This window comes from Pleurodeles waltl, chromosome 6 (assembly GCF_031143425.1).
Source record: "Pleurodeles waltl isolate 20211129_DDA chromosome 6, aPleWal1.hap1.20221129, whole genome shotgun sequence".
Taxonomy (NCBI): Eukaryota; Metazoa; Chordata; class Amphibia; order Caudata; family Salamandridae; genus Pleurodeles; species Pleurodeles waltl.
In genome coordinates, this window is record NC_090445.1 from 1,491,762,254 (window position 1) to 1,491,784,467 (window position 22,214).

Sequence of the window (22,214 nt, forward strand, 5' to 3'; positions counted from 1 at the left end):
GTTTTCTATAAAGAAATGTGATGTGTCCACGTTGCGTTTTGGGGCATTTCCTGTCGCGGCCGCTAGGCCTACCAACACAAGTGAGGTATCATTTTTATCGAGAGACTTGGGGGAACGCTGGGTGGAAGGAAATTTGTGGCTCCTCTCTGATTCCAGAACTTTCTGTCACCAAAATGTGAGGAAAACGTGTTTGGGGTTTTTTAGCCAAAGTTTGAGGTTTGCAAAGGATTCTGGGTAACAGAACCTGGTCAGAGCCCCACAAGTCACCCCATCTTGGATTCCCCTAGGTCTCTAGTTTTTCAAAAATGCACAGGTTTGGTAGGTTTCCCTAGGTGCCGGCTGAGCTAGAGGCCAAAATCTAGAGGTAGGCACTTTGCAAAAAACACCTCTGTTTTCTTTAAAAAAATGTGATGTGTCCACGTTGCGTTTTGGGGCATTTTCTGTCACGGCCGCTAGGCCTACCCACACAAGTGAGGTATCATTTTTATCGGGAGACTTGGGGAAACACTGGGTGGAAGGAAATTTGTGGCTCCTCTCTGATTCCAGAACTTTCTGTCACCAAAATGTGAGGAAAACGTGTTTTTTTAGCCACATTTTGAGGTTTGCAAAGGATTCTGGGTAACAGAACCTTGTCAGAGCCCCACAAGTCACCCCATCTTGGATTCCCCTAGGTCTCTAGTTTTAAAAAATGGACAGGTTTGGCAGGTTTCCCTAGGTGCCGGCTGAGCTAGAGGCCAAAATCTACAGGTAGGCACTTTGCAAAAAACACCTCTGTTTTCTTTAAAAAAATGTGATTTGTCCACGTTGCGTTTTGGGGCATTTCCTGTCGCGGGCGCTAGGCCTACCCACACAAGTGAGGTATCATTTTTATCAGGAGACTTGGGGGAATGCTAGGTGGAAGGAAATTTGTGGCTCCTCTCTGATTCCGGAACTTTCTGTCACCAAAATGTGAGGAAAATGTGTTTTTTTAGCCAAATTTTGAGGTTTGCAAAGGATTCTGGGTAACAGAACCTGGTCAGAGCCCCACAAATCACCCCATCTTGGATTCCCCTAGGTCTCTAGTTTTTTAAAAATGCACAGGTTTGGTAGGTTTCCCTAGGTGCCGGCTGAGCTAGACGCCAAAATCTACAGGTAGGCACTTTGCAAAAAACACCTCTGTTTTCTTTCAAAAAATGTGATGTGTGCACGTTGCGTTTTGGGGCATTTTCTGTCACCGCCGCTAGGCCTACCCACACAAGTGAGGTATCATTTTTATCGGGAGACTGGGGGAAACACTGGGTGGAAGGAAATTTGTGGCTCCTCTCTGATTCCAGAACTTTCTGTCACCAAAATGTGAGGAAAACGTGTTTGGGTTTTTTTAGCCAAAGTTTGAGGTTTGCAAAGGATTCTGGGTAACAGAACCTGGTCAGAGCCCCACAAGTCACCCCATCTTGGATTCCCCTAGGTCTCTAGTTTTTCAAAAATGCACAGGTTTGGTAGGTTTCCCTAGGTGCCGGCTGAGCTAGAGGCCAAAATCTAGAGGTAGGCACTTTGCAAAAAACACCTCTGTTTTCTTTAAAAAAATTTGATGTGTCCACATTGCGTTTTGGGGCATTTTCTGTCACGGCTGCTAGGCCTACCCACACAAGTGAGGTATCATTTTTATCGGGAGACTTGGGGAAACACTGGGTGGAAGGAAATTTGTGGCTCCTCTCTGATTCCAGAACTTTCTGTCACCAAAATGTGAGGAAAACTTGTTTTTTTAGCCACATTTTGAGGTTTGCAAAGGATTCTGGGTAACAGAACCTTGTCAGAGCCCCCCAAGTCACCCCATCTTGGATTCTCCTTCGTCTCTAGTTTTAAAAAATGGACAGGTTTGGCAGGTTTCCCTAGGTGCCGGCTGAGCTAGAGGCCAAAATCTACAGGTAGGCACTTTGCAAAAAACACCTCTGTTTTCTTTCAAAAAAATGTGATTTGTCCACGTTGCGTTTTGGGGCATTTCCTGTCGCGGGCGCTAGGCCTACCCACACAAGTGAGGTATCATTTTTATCGGGAGACTTGGGGGAATGCTAGGTGGAAGGAAATTTGTGGCTCCTCTCTGATTCCGGAACTTTCTGTCACCAAAAAATGAGGAAAATGTGTTTTTTTAGCCAAATTTTGAGGTTTGCAAAGGATTCTGGGTAACAGAACCTGGTCAGAGCCCCACAAGTCACCCCATCTTGGATTCCCCTAGGTCTCTAGTTTTTCAAAAATGCACAGGTTTGGTAGGTTTCCCTAGGTGCCGGCTGAGCTAGAGGCCAAAATCTACAGGTAGGCACTTTGCAAAAAACACCTCTGTTTTCTTTAAAAAAATTTGATGTGTCCACGTTGCGTTTTGGGGCATTTCCTGTCGCGGCCACTAGGCCTACCCACACAAGTGAGGTATCATTTGTATCGGGAGACTTGGGGGAACACTGGGTGGAAGGAAATTCGTGGCTCCTCTCTGATTCCAGAACTTTCTATCACCAAAATGTGAGGAAAACGTGTTTTTTTAGCCACATTTTGAGGTTTGCAAAGGATTCTTGGTAACAAAACGTGGTCAGAGCCCCCAAGTCACCCCATCTTGGATTCCCCTAGGTCTCTAGTTTTAAAAAATGCACAGGTTCTGCAGGTTTCCCTAGGTGCCGGCTGAGCTAGAGGCCAAAATCTACAGGTAGGCACTTAGCAAAAAACACCTCTGTTTTCTTGAAAAAAATGTGATGTGTCCACGTTGCGTTTTGGGGCATTTCCTGTCGCGGGCGCTAGGCCTACTCACACAAGTGAGATATCATCTTTATCGGGAGGCTTGGGGGAGCGCTGGGTGGAAGGAAATTTGTGGCTCCTCTCTGATTCCAGAACTTTCTGTCACCAAAATGTGAGGAAAATGTGTTTTTTTAGTCACATTTTGAGGTTTGTAAAGGATTCTGGGTAACAGAACCTGGTTAGAGCCCCACAAGTCACCCCATCTTGGATTCCCCTAGGTCTCTAGTTTTCAAAAATGCACAGGTTTTGTAGGTTTCCTTAGGTGCCGGCTGAGCTAGAGGCCAAAATCTAAAGGTAGGCACTTTGCAAAAAACACCTCTGTTTTCTTTAAAAAAATGTGATGTGTCCACGTTGCGTTTTGGGGCGTTTCCTGTCGCTCTTTATATTTCAGCAAATGAATTGCTGTACACCCGGTATAAAATGAAAATGCACTGCAGGGTGCAGCTCATTTATTGGCTCTGGGTACCTAGGGTTCTTGATGAACCTACAAACCCTATATATCCCCGCAACCAGAGGAGCCCAGCAGACGTAACGATATATTGGTTTTGAAAATCTGGCATTGCAGAAAAAAGCTACAGAGTAAAACGTAGAGAGAAACTGATGTTTTTTTCTCCTCAATTTCAATATTTTTCTTTTTCAGTTGTTATTTTCTGTAGGAAACCCTTGTAGGATCTAAACAAATGACCCCTTGCTGAATTCAGAATTTTGTCTACTTTTCAGAAATGTTTATATTTCTGGGATCCAGCATTGGTTTCATGCCCATTTCTGTCACTGACTAGAAGGAGGCTGAAAGCACAAAGAATTGAAAAAATGGGGTATGTCCCAGTAAAATGCCAAATTTGTGTTGAAAAATTGGGTTTTCTGATTCAAGTGTACCTGTTCCTGAATGCTGGGAAGCTGGTGATTTTAGCACCGCAAACCCTTTGTTGATGCCATTTTCAGGGAAAAAAAACACAAGCCTTCTTCTGCAGCCACTTTTTCCCATTTTTTTAAAAAAAACTAAATTTTCACTGTATTTTGGCTAATTTCTTAGCCTTCTTCAGGGGAACCCACAAAGTCTGCATACCTCTAGAATCCCTAGGATGTTGGAAAAAAAGGACACAAATTTGGCTTGGCTAGCTTATGTTGACAAAAAGTTATGAGGGCCTAAGCGCGAACTGCTCCAAATAGCCAAAAAAAGGCCTGGCACAGGAGGGGGAAAAGGCCTGGCAGCGAAGGGGTTAAGAGGCATATCATGACTCACTGTGCCATTCAGGTTGCCACACAAGCCACATTGATGATGGCCACATGATATACTGTCATACATGGAAGTGATGGAAATGCGTATCATGTACGTTCTATATGCTGAGCCTGCAGAGACCAGGGCCTGTCAAATGTATCTCCTAGTATGGGACCTAATCCAGACTGTAGGAGTGTCACTATGGTTATGCAACTGTGCCCCTGTGCACACTTCCTGTAGACCTGCAGATCCTGTTATGTGGCCATTGTGAGGCTTTACTGGCAAAACGTGCCCTGAATGCCTTAGTCCATTGCCTAGATTAGGAATTGGTACATAGGTAAATTCCTTAACTAGTCCATATGTGCGTTTTGCATCATAGAAATGTGTGTCTTTGACTCATGACCGGCCCCTTACTTCGACAGCTCTGTTTTTTACTTCACCTATTTCATATTTGTCCTGTACTGGCACATTGCACAATTGACAAACCCAGAGTGCAGAAAGTATGTAGATTCCAGGGAGGCCATGACGAGTTGGTTACTTAGCAGGAATTAAACCAAACATACATTTGTATGTTGGATGCCATCTCTGTTTGTTTACCACATATGGTCAAAGGTATGTGCTGTGGTACAGGTACGTACCACAGAAACCACCCTGAAGTGGCATGAGTCTACGTTTGGTAGGCCACATGTCCACACATGCACAGGAAAGAGACTTTCCCTACCTACCATCCCAGTCCTTTTATTGTCACTCAAGTGTAAGAGTGAAGGCTATACAACGGTAGTTGCCTGTAGAAACTGTATGCAGTGAGTCAATGTTCCAGAGTCTAAGGGGCATATTTATACTCCGTTTGCGCCGAATTTTTCGACGCAAATTTGACGCAAAACTAACTCCATATTTATACTTTGGCGTTAGACGCGTCTAGCGCCAAAGTTCATGGAGTTAGCGTCATTTTTTGCGTGAACACCTTCCTTGCGTTAATGATATGCAAGGTAGGCGTTCCCGTCTTAAAAAATGACTCCGATGCATATGCGTCGTATTTATACTCCCGGGCAAAAATGACGCCCGGGAGTGGGCGGGTCTAAAAAACCCGCATTAGCGCCGGATTTTAACGCCTGGGTCAGGGCAGGCGTTAAGGGACCTGTGGGCTCAGAATGAGCTCAGAGGTGCCCTCCCCTGCCCCCAGGGACACCCCCTGCCACCCTTGCCCACCCCAGGAGGACACCCAAAGATGGAGGGACCCACCCCAGGGAAGTACAGGTAAGTTCAGGTAAGTATTTTTTAAAAAAAATAATTGTGGCATAGGGGGGCCTGATTTGTGCCCCCCTACATGCCACTATGCCCAATGACCATGCCCAGGGGACAGAAGTCCCCTGGGCATGGCCATTGGGCAAGGGGGCATGACTCCTGTCTTTGCTAAGACAGGAGTCATTTCAATGGGGGTTGGGAGTCGTAAAAAAATGGCGCAAATCGGGTTGAGGCGATTGTTTTGCCTCAGCCTGACTTGCACCATTTGTGGACGCCCATACAACATTTTCCCCCTACGCAGGCGCTGCCTGGTGTACGTCGTTTTTTTTAACGCACACCAGATAGCGCCGGTGGCTAACGCCGGCTAACGTCATTGAATAAATACGGCGCCCGCATGGTGCTTCAGAATGGCGTTAGCCGGCGCTAATTTTTTTGGTGCAAAACTGCGTTAGCGCAGTTTTGCGTCAAAAAGTATAAATATGGCCCTAAATGTGTTGCTTGAGCCTGGGCTACCTGATGCAAGTATGCCTGCTTAGTCAGTGAAGGCCGTGACCAGGGTAGTGGGTTAGTGTGCAGATAACTCCAAAAGTATGTAGTCATGTCCCTGTAATTATGACCATTTGTTGCAAATATCTTGTTTGGTGTTTCTGACATGTACGTGACACAACCATTTGGGGAAAAACCTGGGTTTTTAGCCTTTTGATTTATCTCTTGCATCCATAGAGGTCAACGCCCATCAGAAAAAGGGGCTTTGGAGAGCCATCACCCGGAAGGTGCGGACCCTGGGGGTCCATAGCCAGTGGAACGCTCACTGTCGGAAGAAGTGGGAGGACCTGAGACACTGGGAACATAGGATTCCTGAGGTCTAGCTGGGGTTGTCCTCCCAACATGGTGAACTCACATCGGAACGTGACCCCCCTAATGGCCTGCATTCTGGTGGTGGTCTACCCAAATGGCCTACCCAAAGCTTGATGGGCGTTTGAGGGAAGCACAGAAGCCGCAAGAGGGTGAGTCCAGTTCATATTCCTGCCTGTCATATTGCCAAGTTGATGTGTTTGGGTTCAGCCATTTCCCCTGAAGATTAGGGATGGGCCATGTGTGACACACAAAATGAGTAACTGTGTAGCTATGGAAGTTGGTTGCATGCTGATGTGCCTTGCCTATTAGCCCAGGGAACTAAGACACAACAGAGTAAAGTCCATAAACAATTTACTGTCAAGGTCCAACGCATGGGTGTGTACAGTAGTCAATCAGTTAGTGTTTGTTGTTGTGGGTGTAATTTGTAAACAACAGTCCACTACTCTTCAGTTTGCCAGCCTGAACAAAATAACATAATGGATCACACTCCTCAGCCATGTGTCTGCTCAAGTGAGTATATTGGCATCTGTCACTTGTCTTCAGTATGTCATGAGTGCTGATGCCTCACTACCATCTATCATGTGTAGGTGGTCATCATACATGTGACAGAGAATAAATTTTTCTAAGGGTGCAATTACAGAGCAATACCTTCCCTTGGTAAGTGTGGAATGTCCATTGACATGATTTGTGTGATGTTACTGTTGTCGTCATTCCTTGTGCCTACATGTTAGTATGTGTACCTTTCACTTTTGACAAATCATTTTCACTGCTGTTACATGCATGGTCTACCTATCTTTGTGGGGTGATTTCTATATCCCCTTACATATGGGTGCATGCCAACATTTGCTTGGAATTGGACATATGCCACTGGCTACATTTCAAGTGGTTCTACGGACAGGAGTGTGTCATCATTCATTGGTGACTCATACATACCCTCACCCATCATTGCATGTCATTTGGCATGTACAACTACAGTAGCAATGAAGGACATGACAGGTAGGACTACAGGTTATGGCCCACAATGTGCATTTCAATGCCACTAATGTGGCATCATGTAGCAAATTGCTTTGCACACATGAAATGGGGATGGTTCATTACCTAACTGTTGGCATGCATCATGGAGTGACTTGCCGATATGTGGGAATCATATGTGGTTGTGTACAACCATTCATCCCCGAAAATCTGTGTTTGCAGGACAAAAATAGAAACACTGATATGGCTTCCCATTGGGTAACATGTTGAGGGACTTCTACTAGTATTTGAGAAACCCTCGGCCTCTACGACTTTTAAAGGACTATTGGCTTCTACTGATGCAATCAGAGTATGTCATTGCTAGGGGTACCAATCAAGAGAAGTGATTTCCCTACAGCTAGCTGATTCAATGTGTTGTGGATTTTGGAGCCATATCTCCATCACATTTAGCACAGTTTGTCTCCAGTGTACATGTTGGTGCTAGTGTTAACTATCTGAGCAACAATAGTTCAAGCTCCATAGCTCTCTTAGGACAATATACACATGGTGAGGAGAGCATTTGTGATTTCCCTGGAGCTAGCTGATTCATTGTGTTAGAGATTTTGGAGACATATCACCGTGACATTTTGCACAATTTGTCTTAAGTGTACATTTTGGTGTTAGTGTTCTCTATGTGAGCAACATTAGTACAACCTCTATGACTCCATTAGGACAATCTACACATGGAGAGGTGAGCATTGTTGATTTGTTTCCAGTGCGACATGGTTATTTCCATTTCTTCAGGCAACTGTACTTCTGTCAGCAGCATGCCAAGATTTTGGACAATCATTCCTTCATAATGTAGTATTGTGCAAATGGCGATTTGCTGTATGCATGAACTTGTGTGTGATCTATGTAAATGAACTTTGCATTGCCTTACTATTGTGTGACAACAGGTAAATGAGATAGGCTATATGAGGCAAACTATTAAAGGTGATAAGTTCTCCTACTTGTTCAATAGGTAGTGTGATTGCACAACTTTACCCATGCATTTGGAGTTAACTGTGATTCTGAATTTCCTGTGAGCAACTGGTGTCAGTTCATGTGGCATGCATGCATATGGTGTGGCAAATGTAGGATCCACTTTGCTGGAGTTTGTTGCTGGAGCCTACTTTATGGTAATGTTTTGCTAATCACAGCTGTTGCTCAAGTGTGGTCAGGAACATGCAGTGACCCTCTTTCTCTTTGTATTTGCAGCATCATCCAGGCAAGCGAATGAGACAGGGCAGAACCAAGTGGGGAAGCATCTGGCCACGGTACCTCCAGTCATGACACCACCAACATGGAAGGACCCAGTGGCGTGGAAGATGAAGGGAGTTTCAAAGAGGACACAGTATCAACCCGGTCATCTTCTAATTCTACCTCCAGTGACCACTCCCTTGTGGTGGCGGGCCCATAAGGACCTGCTCCTGTACTATCCTTCTCTGCCACCCCGAGTTCCATCACCACCCTTCCTGTTGCTCCTCAGCCAGTCGGCTGTGCCCTCTCACACAAGAGGATGGACCTCTCCTTTGCCACAGGCACCTCACCTCCAGCCCCTGTTTCCCCTGCTGTCTTGAGTGAGGAGGCAATTGACCTCCTGCGGAGTATCTTTGTGAAGCAGACTGCCATTCTGAATGTCATCCAGGTTTGGCCAGCTAACTCCAGCAGACAAATGCATACCTGGAAGGCATTCATAGTGACATGCCCCACCTACAGCAATGTTTTTAGGCTCAGGACTCCTCCCTGACGGCAGCCATCCATCACTCACAATCCTCCACCATAACCTTCCTCTACCCAACCCAAATTCCCTAGTCCCCTTCCTGTCCCAAGCACACAGACACATCTGCATGTACCTACCTTAGCACAAACAAGCAGCACTCATAAACACAAGCACCACAAGACACACCGACAGGCAAGCACTCAATAGTCACCCACAGACACCACCTATACCCCAACGACCCATACACCACAACCTCCATACCCACAGACACCAGTACAACACTCAGTGACACATCCATCACACCCACCATACATTCAGACAATACCTCACAACCCACAGACCCACAAACCTCAGACACCATATCTCTAGAAACCACCATAACACCCACAGACACATTGACCACATCCTTCATACACCCAGATGGCACACCAAAACACACACAAACATCTACCACTTCCACATCACTATGCACCTCCACCTCACAGCCCCCAAGACATGCAAATACCCACACTCACACACACAACAGACACCACTCAAACCCAAACATACCTTGCACACACCAAGAGCATCAACACCCATAGGCAAGACCGCCAATCCCTCAACCTCCAAAACCTAATCCCTTCTGAAGACCATACCTGTTTTCCCAAGGAAAGTTTCCCTTTCAACCTTGCTCTTTCCCTTGTGACCTCCACCACCGTCCCAAATTCAAGAGGTCCACATCCTAACCCATCCCCTCCATGTCCAAGTCCTACTCTGTCAAACCTTCCCCCTCGCAAACACCCATACCCCTCCCCCAAAAAGAAGCCAATCCTTCCCATCTCAAATCCGACCCCACAACACAGAAGCATTATAGATGCCTGCATGCCCACTTTATGCTCCATCCTGCAGAGGCTCCTTGGCAGTGATTGGAGTCAAGCTTGGGCACAATAATGTGCATGAACTACAATTTGGATTGACCAATGACCTTTGCTCTTCAACATTTACTTTCAATAAACGCAAGTTGTTGTTTTTGGGTACACATTTTTCCTGCCATTACTTTTCTACCCTTTATTTGTTCCTGAGTAATTTGTGTTGTATGCCCACAGTTGTGTGTGTTTCACCCTGATTTCTGACCATTTGCTGTGATTGGCAAAATCTAACTTTGTGGGCAGTGCTGGTGTCACCCAGGACAAGGGTAGAAGTTCACTGTATGGATATGTGGTTAGTAATCCAATTGGGGTGTCATTGCAATGTGTTTTGTTTGCTATAGTAAGTATTTAAACTTGGGTTGGCCAATGTCAATATGTATTGTGTTAGATTTGTACCCCTGATATGGATTGGAAATTTGTCTCATGCATAGAAGGTAGAGTTTTGTTTGTCCACACATGGAGGGTGTTCACTTGTGCTACCTCCCTTTACCTTTGTCTGTCCATGTATCCATTTTAAGTATGTACCTTCCAGCTACTCCATCTTTATGTATGCCCCATGTTGTTGCTGTTGTATTTGATTTTTGACTTGCACTTACACATTTGGCCGACAGGCATGTCACTTGACTCTACTAGTGTTTGTTCTTGAGGTACATGAAGGGCCAGTTCCTGTGCAAATGGCGTTTTGGGCCATGTGCAAAGTGATATGTGTCCCAGGTCAGTATCCTTCCGGGAGTGCTCCTGATGCCCCCATCCCTATTGTGCAGGTATTGTTTCCATCGTGATCTTAGGATATTTGCCTCACAAAATATTGTGCATCCCATTGACCTTCCATTGTGTTGCAATGTGAATGATATGTGTAGGTCCATTGCAGGGATGTTTCATAGAAGAGGTACTTGTGTTAAATGACACATCCATACATATGTGTGTTCATCTCATGATAGTCTATGGCATGTGATCATTGTGAGGATATTAGTTTAATTATGTGTGATGTTGATGGGTGTGACTGTTGTGTGACACATTGGCCCTTATAATGACTTTGGCGGTCTTCCATGAAAACCGCCAAAGCCACGGGTGACAGGAGACAGCCAGTGCTGGCTGTCTCCCACCTGCCATATCATGGGTACTTACCGATTTCCACCACACTTTGGGCGGAAATTCGGCAGTAGTCCTGCTATCAGGTAAAAATGCTCTGGTGGCTCCACCACCAGCCTGCCCCGCCAGTAGGGCACTGCCCGCCATATTATGGGCCCCATCCTGTTTCCTGCCGGACAACCTTCTCCCTGGAACAGGTAAGGTGATCGTCCGAAAGGGGAGGGAGGTGAGAGGGTGGGGGGTGCTGTGTGCATATGTGTGAGTGTGTGGTGTCTGTGTGTTTACATGGATGTGTGCATGCATGGTTGTATGCATGTCTGTATGTTGAAGTGAATGCATGTCTGCATGTTACCGTGTATATGTGTGATTATGCATGTTTGGATAGGTGTGAGTATGTGTGCATGAATGCGTGTATGAATGGAGTTGTGATTGCGTGTCTGAATGTTGTGAATGCGTGCATTTATGTGGGGAGGGGACAATTTGGTTGAAAGGGAGTGGGGGCACGGGGGAGGGTGAGTGGGGAGGGGAACAATGTGCCTAATGGGGGTGGGGGATGATGTGGCTGAAGAGGGGTGGGGGTCTAGTGCTTGCTGGGGGGTGGGGGAGCCATCTACTGGTGACAGGGAAGGAATTCCTTGTCACAAGTAGCCTTTCCGCCATGGTTTGTGTGATGGTGCTACCGCCATGAAACCATGGTGGAAACCCAGCTCCTAATACCGCCGGCGGTCTTCTGTGGACCGCCAGGTCAGAGATGATCATCTCTTGTCCGGCAGCTCCGACCGCCATGGCGGTGAGTGGAGATATGGCGGGTTGCCATAGGCCAACCAGCCACACTCATAACGTGGCAGTCTTCAGCACCAGCCTGTTGGAGGTGGGACCGCCACATTTACCCTGGTGGTAAGAAGACAGCCAGGGTCAAAATGACCACCAATCTTCTGTACACTTCACAGTCCCTAAAAATGTGAATGGCATACATGTGTTTTTGTGGACTGTGGCAGTGCAGTGTCAGTGATCTGCCCAAAGGTGATCATGTGGCTGTGTATGGGTCATTCGATGTGTATGACTCAGACTTGGGGCACAAGGACAAGTGTAGTTGGTATCCTGCATATTAGGTGGACAGCGGCATCTCAATCTATTGGTGAGTTTTGGGACATGGGTATGTGTTCTGCGTCCACAGTGACATGGATTTTGTGCTCCATCTATGAGCAGCAGCGGCAGGACGTGTGTGTTCAGCTCCATGGCAGCACAGGAAGTGTGAGGCTGCCTGCAGGTGAATTCCTTCCTTTTATGCCTCTCTTTACAACAACTGGGACGTGGTGGTTGGACCGCTACGTTCATGTTGGTGGAAGGCAACATCATAATGTGTCTGGTGGAAATACTGGCTCCGATGGTCTCATTGGCCAGCTCATGGCCACGGCGGTCTGTGCTGCTTGGGGGTGCTGACAGGACGGCAGCGTTTTTTCAGCTATGGAATCGCATGTATAGTAATATGGTGGTCCGATCGCCAAGCTGATGGCTGTTGGACCACCGCCATGCTGGTCCATGTACTGACAAAATTGTAATCAGACACACTTCTGTTACTGGGCTACATTTGGGTGATATTTGTGCTACATTTTGCCTCTTTTTTTCACTGGTGGACATCTTGGGTGACCTATTTGTTATGAAGCACCCTAACCTCTTAATTTACTGCAGTATACTCTGTAAAAAACGCTTTCAGTTTTCCACTTTGAATCCATCAAAAAAGCTGTCAGATGCTCCACACTTTTGGCAGAAATGCAGAATGTTAGCACTCTATTTGCTTATTAGAACACTCTAGTAAACAGCTGATCACCAAGGAGTTAACTGGCAATCTACTGCTGGTGTTGAAAGGGCTTGCTCCAGTCTATATGTCAGAACATTTTAATGAAATAAAAGAGGAAGATATTTGAGAACTCACTTAAAACATGTCCTATTTTTTCTTTTTACAGCGCTAACCATAATTTCAAGGGCAAAGTAAAACCCCCTTATCCTCATTTTGATCATTTATAAATGAAATGTATTACGTTTTACCAGTTTGATTCAATCAAGATGGCTTCAGGTGTGCCACACTTTTGTCACAAGTAAGGCACCTTAGTTGTTCTTTAGAACACTCTAAGAGGCTACAGCAGAACAAAAGTGAATAAACTGGCAGGCTGCTCCTGTTGGAAGTACATGTTTTATTGAGAATGCCAGACTTCATTTTCATATGAATGAGGAAGATAATGTGAAATTAGAGAAAATATGCTTTCATTCTAGTTTCTGGAGCATCTTCTATAGCCTCTATGGGAAAGTCATGAGAAAACATAGCTCTTGAAATCCCAGCAGAAAGGTTTTTCACAGGGTAAAATCACCTCCACAACAATTTTGTGACACTCAGGATCTGCTATTCACTGCAATGCATTTCAATGGGGTGCTATCATGTAAGATGGATGCCATCACTTTCTGGTTGAAGTACTGACAAGCAATCATATCCCACTATGAGATCTATGCTTAGGCTCCACCCAGATATACAAATCTATTTTCCCTTTAATGTCTGAAAACTACTGAACAGATTTACATCAAATAATAACAAGCGTGCTTTCTGGATCGAGAGCTTCCTTCCTGCCGAATACAATGCAATTTCAATCAGAGGTTTGGGCTGTAGTCTTGTCTAAAATCTCTGTGGAAATTAACATGGGAAACACACCTTTTTATCCCCCTTTTCCCAGCCCCCACTTGCCAGATCACCTCAAAATTTTCCATGCACAGCAAGACCCCAAAGGACACTTTTTTGGGAATATTTCATTAATATTTGTCAAATGGCACCAAAGATATAGCCAAGTCCCAAAAAATATTTCCTGTTGAAACTACGCCCTATATTTTTACAAAATGAGGCAAAACTGCGCTAACGCAAAATAATGGCGGTAACCATTGCGCCCTGTCATAATGAAAAATGATGTTTATGCTGCAAAAGTAGTGCAAAACCATTTTGTGTCACATAAATATGTCACAAAAGGGTTACTGCCATTTTTTGCCCACATTAGTGCCACATTTAAATGCACAGACAGGAAAGAGTGCAATTGCAAATGAAAATGGAAGCATTTGGCCAGGAGAGACCCCAGGGAGACCCCAAGCACTAGCCAGGAGGATCCACAGAAGTCCCTGGAGAAGACAAAGAAAAAGCACAAGTGTCGCTTTAGTGAAGAGGAGCATGACATCCTTGTCAGAGAGGTGACTGAGCACCAACACCAGCTCTTTGTCACCTCCAAATTGCCAATTGGTAAGAGAGAGGCTATATGGCAGCAAATAGTGGACAAAAACAACTGCGTGGAAGACGTGAAGAGAACTGTCACTGAGTGCAAGAAGCGCTGTCATGATTGCAAATGCAGAACTAAGGAGAAATTGGCCAGGAACAGAAAGGCAGCACTGCAGACTGGAGGTGGAAGTCCCGCACCACAGAAGGGCCTGGATGAGCTGGAAGAGATGGTTGTAGCAGTCATCCTGGAAGAGCTGGTCACAGGAATCCAAGGACAGGACAGCACAGACTACCAACCACCACCACAAATACAGGGTAAGTTGCATGGGGGAATCTTACAAATGCCAGAAGGGGGAGGTAGATAGGACACACCCAATGCATGCTAAAGGATTGAATGGGGACACATTCACCCTGAATCAAGATGCCCCATCCCCACACAAGCAACACATGTACACAAGCCTTCGTTGTGCTATGCACCCCAACATTTACACAACGTGGCTATACGCCAGTAACCAGGGCTATACTTCACAATGTAAATATGCAGCACATTGTCTGGAAGGGACGTGTAAATACTGTGCCTGTGCCATCACAACACCCCTTGCAAATTGTCAAAATTCCTTTACCCATACAACTTAGACATCTGAGACTAGGACAGACGTCAATACCATTGAGTGGGCTCAGGGTGGTGCAGCTCACCAAAAATGCTCCCCTACCTCCTTGTTGCATTGCCATTACACATGTGTGCTTCATCCTGTAGCAGACATTGAAATGCCACCTTAGTTAACATGGTTTGTACATGTGCAGGAAGCTGTTGTGGAGCCATTTTAGTTATAGCTCCATGCACGTTATTTTAACACACTAGGCTTTAACCAGTTTTGTCTTATTATTGTTGCAATAACCATTTTTACGGTCTTGTTTTATGTTCCGTTTATCTAACTGTTTTTGCCTAGGCCAGCACTCTGTTCTCAAACCAGACATTCTTGATCACTCTGTGCTTCTTCCAAGGCTACAGCACGGTACATTGCCGGTGAACGTGGTAGAAGTTTAGTCGCCAACATTCGTAGAAAATACACATCCTTACGTAGGGACATTTTTTCAGAACATCAGTTGTGTTGTTATAAAAACACTTCCTTGTCCCTAACACGTTAGAGGGAGATTCCAGCCAGTGAACCACCACTGCATGCCGATTGCTGAATGCTTTGCTACACATGCTAACGCAGACAGCCGTCCCGGCTATTGCAGCTCACTCCTTGCTATGTAAGATGCAGTCGCTTTTATTAAACTCATCAGTGAAACATATACCGCTTCTGTTTGTCATTTATATGTGAGACTGAATTGTAAATGAGAGAAACGGATGAGACCTGAGTGACCACGACTTCCCTGAGAAGCCAAGTATGTAATGTGCTCGGCTGCCCAGTCGTCCCTATCCTTGGGTAGAGATGAGGCACTGCTAGTTAGCCGGAGCAAAACCCAGATTGGGGCGACAGGTATCACCTGCAGTGGGTTAGACTTAGTCTCCCACACCGCTGGTGACTCTGCTGCTCAAAATCCACTAGTCTCATTAAAATAATGAGAGCCTACGCGGCAAAGCGACACCACTCTGTACATCAACAATTCAACCCCATCAAAGCAGCCACTCCTTCATCATGCTGCAACAATGCCTGCCTCAGTGCAGGGAGATCAAATCAGTGCATATGCAGGGGGAATTGCAGTGCTGTTCTGTGTCCCAGTAAACATGGCACTTCCATGCGTAACTAAGTTGGCGCAAGGTGAGCTACACATATTGGTGCTGACCTGAACTGTGCCATAAGAGAAAAATCTGCACTAAAGCTTGCAACCTGTGGAACACAACACATACAGGGTGAATCCACATCTCAGACACAACCATATTACCCACAAGGGAGTGGGCAAACAATAGAACAAATACAACACATGGTGCATGTCTGTGAACATTATGGTGCCCATTACGACACTGGTGGCCGGCAGAGGCCACATGCCAAAGTCCTGTGTTGGAAATACTGTCAGTACGGTCTACCCTCCATGGTAGGCATCACGAGATTCAGGCTTGGACGGTGGGTGGGAACCATATCTCGGGCTGCCAGCTCCATGGGAAACTCACCACAACATAGATGCTGGCTTGTAACATAGCGAGTACCAATGTTGGGGTACGCCTATTACTGCCTGTAAATCGAGCACCGGAAAGTGCAAAGGAGCTGCCCATTGGGGCCCCTGCACTGCCCATTCCAAGGGCATGGGCAGTGCAGGGACACACAGGGGCACCCCACATCCCATCACCACCATACTTTACATGTTGGACTGACCGCCATGCAAAGGCTGGTGGGAAAATGGGATAACAATCTGGATGACAGCACTGATTGCAGTGCTCACCTGAAGGATTCGGACCAGTGACACCGCCAGCCCATAAGCAGGTGGAAACCTGGCAGTGCCAGACCATTAGAGCATGGTGCTTACACCATGGTCTTAAAGTGCAAGTTGGACAGCTGCTGTTGGCGGTGGTCCGAGTGCCTTTGCAGGTCTGTCAGTCATAAGACCTCCAGACTCGTTATGAGGGCCCATGTGTGCAGTAGTACAAGTAGCTGCAATCTCACAATCAAACAAGATAGAGGCCCTGATCAAGCTGGAAATGAAGATGGGTACCTCTGTAACAAATTAGGCTGGATCACACACTGACATTTAGAGAAAGTAGCTGTAGGAGGCTAGCCTGGTTTGTAGTGGGTACCTTGGGTACTTTTACCTTATACCAGGTCCAGTTATCCCTTATTAGTGAAGTAGTAGTGTTCTAGCAGCTTAGGCTGATAGAGGTAGCTATAGCAGAGCAGCTTAGGCTGAACTAGTAGACATGCAAAGCTCATGCAATACCACTTATAGTTACACAGTACTTATAGACAAGTGAAGACAATACTCAGTGTTACCAAAAATAAAGGTATTTATTTGGGTGACACAGTACCAAAAATATCTTAAAGACAATAATCGTTCTGGAGGTAAGTATTTTACACATTATATACACTAGACACCAAAATTAGACAAGTAAATAGTCATAGAACAACACAAACAGTAGTAAATCCTATAGAATGCAATGGGAGAAAATAGGTCTAGGGGCAACACAAACCATATAATAAAAAGTGGAATGTGAATCACAAATTCCCCCTTAGACAAGTGTAGTGTGTGCAGAATCACTGGGAGAGTAAGAATTCAGCACAGGTAAGTAAATTACCTAACCCCAGAAAATCAGGAGTAAAGTTTGCAAAGAACAACTGCTGGATTATTGGACCTGAAGACCTCCAAAGGAAGGGGACCAAGATCAGAGGTCAAAAGAAGTTCCAGGAAGTACAGGAGCCCCTGCGACCCCAGAAGAGGGTGAAAAAGAAGAGTCCCTGGTTAGTCAAATACTGCAGAAATGCACCCTAGGAAGATGCCAGCGGGTTCCTGCATGATGCAAAAGATGTCCCACGGCGTGAAGATTGTTGCAGATGAGATTTCCAGTTGGAAGGTGGCAACAACCCTTGGCTACGAAAAAGGGTGTTTTTCATCAAAATGGTGCTGGATTTACCCAGGGAGGACCTGGGGGGCTCAACTCTGTGTGAGGAGGAAGAGGAGGCTCTCAGTACTTTAGAGAGTCCTCAGGAGGCCAAGCATGGTTGATGCAGCACAATAAAAGAAGGTCTCATGCAGCAGGAGAACAACTCAGCAAGTTGAGCATCACAGGGTGGAGTGCTGGAGACCTGGGCCAGGCTCTGCACGAAGGAATTTTGCAAAGAGTGCACAGAGGCCTCAGGAGGTGAAGAAGACACATTACACAGTGGTACCTTTGTTCTCAGGAAAGGCAAGATCTTACCTTCTCCAAATTGCATCAGCAGGACCTCAGGACAGTCTATGTCAATGATTTACACCCTCTGTGTCCTTAGGAGGACACTTATCACTGTGAGAGTAGTCCCAGGGTACCGGTTGTCGCCTTGGAAGGTGCCTGCTTGGAGCAAGGGAGTGACTCCGGTCCTTCTGGTGCAGGATAAAGACAGGGAGTCCCGAGAGCATGCACATCGTGGAAACTGTTGCAGTTGCTGACTTGGAGCAGAGGTTGCTGAAGAAAAGTGTCTCTTAGACACTTTGTTTCATTTACAGGCTGCGGTTGATTCGAAGTCAAAAAAGTCTGAAGTTGTTGCAGAGGATTCCTGAAGGAAACTTGCAAGCAGAATCTGAAGAGAACCCAAAGGAGAGACCCTAAATAGCCCTGAGACGGGGATTGGCTACCTTATCAGGTATGGACCTATCAGGAGGGGTCTCTGATGTCACCTGCTGGCACTGGCCACTCAGAGCCCTCCATAGTGCCCCCCCACCTTGCAAAGAGAGTTAGGATTTCGGAACATTGCAGAGCAATCAAACAAGAAGATGAATGATACCCGATAGCTTCACACATGAAAATATGTGACAAACAAGGTACCCATAAAGAATTTAAGTTATTTGGTTTTGACCAATGTGAGCAAAGTCCACGAGGTGGCAATAGAGAATTAACTCCATGGAGGCAGGAGTCGATTTGGATAATGCGTTTAGGGGTTGTGGAACGAGGACTTAATTCAGATTATGAAATGGAATGCTTTTTGGGCGATAAATATATAGTAATTCACCCTAGTATTCTGAAGAACAGCATTTTGATAATGACTTTATAGACAATTGTGACTAGCAGCCTACATATGAATTTTGAAAACATTCGAAAAAATCTGAAGATGATGTACTGTAACAAATATTGATAAATAAATAACAATACATATCACTACTATACAATTTATAATTAGGAATATGTGATTTATTTAGATTATTGTATTGTTATAGACTAAGGGTAGTGGCACTTACAATAGGAATGTGCCCTGTGTTATTATGTTATTAATAAGATAATTTTGACTCAGTCACACACTTTTAGATAGAGGGCATAATAATATATCTAACATAGATAACCTTTGGTCAATTTACAATGGAGAACCTTAATTTATAATTATTGTTAGTCAGTAGACAGATCAAATAAGGCATATGGGAAGAAGAGTCCCATTTTGATTTTCAGGAAGCGGTTAGTCCACTTTCTATTTCCATGTTCCCGCCGCATAAAAAACGCTGAAGAAAGCAATGGCGGCTTCCAACAGCGTTAGACGCAGTCGCGGCACGCTTTACTGAACAAAACAAGATAAAAATAAGGTAAGACTGTGGTGTAACAGCACGGTTAGGAATACCTATTCCTGAGATACAATTTTGTGAACTCTAAATAAGTTCTGTGTACTATGACTGATATAAAATAAATTTCAATCCACAGGATACGCCGGGTTCCGGATCCTATAGCGAATGTTGCAAGTATAAACAGACAGCGACGAAAAAACTCTTTGCAAACAATTTACAGGTACGCCTTAAGGGCTATGTGCACTATGCATGGATATATAAAGGACCTCTATTAATGTACAATAATAATACCATTAATATCACTATAATTAAAGAATACTATAGATTTGTGCACCATAACGCCTTGTGCAGCATGCATGGGTGCTACCAGTAGAGTAGACTAACGTAGTTAAATAATATAACTAACGATCATAATCACTCAGGGCACATTCAATTAATAAGACGTGCACTTGAATGTCATGGCTTTCATTTGTAAAGCATGTCATCAGGATAACACATTCTTTAAAGTGGTCAAGGGAAGATAGTTAGCTAATAATAGACAATTGACAATTGATAGATGACAACTAATGGATAAAGACAATTGAAGGATAATTGGAGAAGTAGTGATGACAATAATAAGTGGTGATCTTGATTGAAACACGAAATAAGACAATGGATGACTTAATCATGGGAAATTTGGAATGTAATTTCAACGGAATTGTATGAAGAAATTTTGGACTTAATAAACACGAATTGATGGACTCTGGAACCAAATCGACAACAAATATAATTAAGAGTTTGTTTTTGCAACAGATTGGATGTAGATATTGTCGATGCATTTGTAATAATTTATAATAACTTGTTTTTGTTTACTGTATTTATATTGGTGGAGATTAACAATTCATGCAGGTGCTGGTATATTTGGAATGTATTGGATAACATTGCTTATCGTATAGGGCGTCGTTTTTGGGGGTGGAGCTCTAACATACCAATTCCTGAGATGCAATTTTGTGAACTCTAAATAAGTTCTGTGTACTATGACTGATATAAAATAAATTTAAATCCACAGGATACGCCGGGTTCCGGCATCCTATAGCGAATGTTGCAAGTATAAACAGACAGCGACGAAAAAACTCTTTGCAAACAATTTACAGGTACGCCTTAAGGGCTATGTGCACTATGCATGGATATATAAAGGACCTCTATTAATGTACGATAATAATACCATTAATATCACTATAATTAAAGAATACTATAGATTTGTGCACCTTAACGCCTTGTGCAGCATGCATGGGTGCTACAAGTAGAGTAGACTCACATAGTTAAATAATATAACTAACGATCATAATCACTCGGGGCACATTCAAATAATAAGACGTGCACTTGAATGTCATGGCTTTCATTTGTAAAGCATGTCATCAGGATAACACATTCTTTAAAGTGGTCAAGGGAAGATAGTTAGCTAATAATAGACAATTGACAATTGATGGATGACAACTAATGGATAAAGACAATTGAAGGATAATTGGAGAAGTAGTGATGACAATAATAAGTGGTGATCTTGATTGAAACACGAAATAAGACAATGGATGACTTAATCATGGGAAATTTGGAATGTAATTTCAAGAGAATTGTATGAAGAAACTTTGGACTTAATAAACAGGAATTGATGGACTCTGGAACCAAATCGACAACAAATATAATTAAGAGTTTGTTTTTGCAACAGATTGGATGTAGATATTGTCGATGCATTTGTAATAATTTATAATAACTTGTTTTTGTTTACTGTACTTATATTGGTGGAGATTAACAATTCATGCGGGTGCTGGTATATTTGGAATGTACTGGATAACATTGCTTATCGTATAGGGCGTCGATTTTGGGGGTGGAGCTCTAACATAGCCGCACCGTGAAATATTGTATGGATAAGATAATGTGATATAGAGCGCCAGATACCCTTTTCACCCCTAATCAATAAGGTGTTCACAATTGGGGTAGGCACCACTATATTTGCGAATTTAGTAAATAATCATCGCCTTACTATAACATGATCAGCAATATGGATAGGGACAAGATAGCAGAGGAATTATTCAGGAGTCTAGACAGTGGACACACAGTACATCAAGCCACAGGTAGTGGAACTCGGAGGACCAAAGAAGGTCTAAAGGATAAATTTATAAGATTAGAAAAATTAAAAAGAAATGAAATGTCCAGATGGTGGGATGCAGTCACACTCAAACAATATAGAAAGTTAGATAGAATACCAAGGGGTCTAAGATCACATATTTTTCCATCGTACGATGACTTAGACACAGATTTACTTAGAAAATGGGAGGATGAATTAAAATCTAACTCAATTAAACTTATGGATATCCTAGTTGAAAACTCTGAGATGAAGGTTTCCAAACTGCAATCAGAGATTGAAACACTAGAAAAAGAAATTAGTGAGTTAAATCTGAAAGAAGCAACAGAAAATAATTATGCTATTTTGAATGAAGTGATAATGACATTTCAAGATGAGTTAAAACATAGGAAAGCCAGGAAATTAAAAAGAGATGAGCTAGATTATCTAAATGGGAGAGTGTTTACTTTCTCTAGAAAATATGACCATTTAGTTAAAAATACTATGATAACATCGGAATCCACAAGCTCCCTAGACTCGGCAACAACTTCGAGGAGCAGTGTGGAAGGTAGTACAAGTGACATAGAAGGGGCGGATGCACAATTGTTGAGATCAGGTAAATCAGGAGGCACTTTTTTACTAGAATTGAAAAGGCTAAAGCAAGGCAACTGGGAACAGGTTCAAAAGAAAAGCAGAGGAGGACAAGAAGAGGGAAAAGAGGGAAAGGTAGACAAATCATATCTAGGCATAAAAACGAGGTCACGGGACAAGAAAACATAGAATACCCGTCTAAGGAAAATAACAATGTGGTGAACCTATCCAATAAGGATCTTTCATCTGATATGTTACAACTTTTGAACAAGGGATTGGGTTTTTGCTCA